This window comes from Sinocyclocheilus anshuiensis, unplaced genomic scaffold (genome assembly GCF_001515605.1).
Source record: "Sinocyclocheilus anshuiensis isolate Anshui unplaced genomic scaffold, SAMN03320099.WGS_v1.1 scaffold7309, whole genome shotgun sequence".
Lineage (NCBI taxonomy): Eukaryota > Metazoa > Chordata > Actinopteri > Cypriniformes > Cyprinidae > Sinocyclocheilus > Sinocyclocheilus anshuiensis.
This window is the reverse complement of record NW_015541329.1, coordinates 753-2043: the sequence shown is the minus strand read 5'-3', so window position 1 is coordinate 2043 and position 1291 is coordinate 753. Positions and strand designations below refer to the sequence as shown.

The 1291-nt window shown below is 45.0% G+C and overlaps 1 long non-coding RNA gene across 1 annotated transcript; it reads left to right on the top strand.

Moving 5' to 3' along the window:
• Positions 1–531: 531 nt before the first annotated feature.
• LOC107690799 (uncharacterized) lies at positions 532–836 on the top strand. The gene is made up of 2 exons (XR_001634489.1): positions 532–582; positions 722–836. It is a non-coding gene; the product is annotated as an uncharacterized LOC107690799 (long non-coding RNA).
• The last annotated feature ends 455 nt before the right edge of the window (positions 837–1291 follow it).

The window sequence follows — 1291 nt, the reverse complement described above, 5'->3', positions numbered from 1 at the left end:
TCTGCACAATGTGACTTTGCTGCAGCCTGGAATTGAACTGCTGGTTTTGTCTGGCCAGAGGAGAACTGGCCCTGCCAACTGAGCCTGGTTTCTCCCAAGGTTATTTTCTCCATTCTGTCATGATGGCATTTTGGTTCCTTGCCACTGTTGCCTCTGGCTTGCTTAGTTGGGGATCCAGCGATATCAGCGATATCGTTGACTTGATTGCACAGATACTATTTAAACTGAACTGAGCTGGATGATGAATTCAATGATGAATCAATGATGAACTGACTTTAAAAAATTGAGTGTTTACTATTGTCCTCTTGCTGTCACGGAACCGGGACGCAACACAGCAGCAGACCCATCCAAGGGAGGAGCATCCCTTAAAACCAGTTTACACCCCAGAAGCAGCCAGACAACGTTGGATGGAGCAACGGGCCCACATGCCCAACTGCGAACCAAGGTGACAGGTGACTTGACTTTACTCAAGTCGGTGCCGCCACAAGAGCAAAGCGACACCGTTAACATCTAGTGACGTGTGACGTTCAAGCAAAACTGAGGGCTAACAACCACCTGCTGCTCTCCTGCCATCATCACTAGGTCAGTCTGAAATTCTCTGCACACTACAGAATCTCCATAGCAGTTCACTGCAATCCCTGGAACCACCTGCACTTTCACCAGTGAGAGTCTAACCCGACTGATCCACAACAACCATCTTACCCAGACCAACTCACTTCAGGATGACAGGTGACACAGCCTCGACACCTGCTGCATAAGCTCGAGGACCCACACCTTGCTACAGCCTACATCACCACATCGCACCACTTGACAGCATCCACCATGGCACCACAAGCACTCCTGGAGGCACCAACAGCCAGAGAGTATTGTGTATTTCTATTACCTTTTATGTTATTTACTCAATATGGTATTATCTTACTCAAAATATTATGTATAATCATGAAAGTAATCAATATACTAATCAATATCTTTAGTTATTCTCAATACTGGATGTCTTAATGAGGATTGTATGTATGAGGGCCCTTCCATTGGGCAGTGTCAGTGGTTTACATTGGATTGTACCAGTGAACTTGAATAACCCAATGAACTTTGGGTGATTTCCAAGAGGTTGACAGTAACGAGTAAACAGATTTGATGTATGTCTCATGGGACCACTGCCAACCAATGGGAAGCGGCAAAATGAACGTTTTTAAAAAATGGTTGATTTGGCCAAATTCCACCATTAAAAGATGGACCAGGTGTGCTAGTAATAAATTGTGGCAAACCAGACAGGCATAACCAATAAAAAACC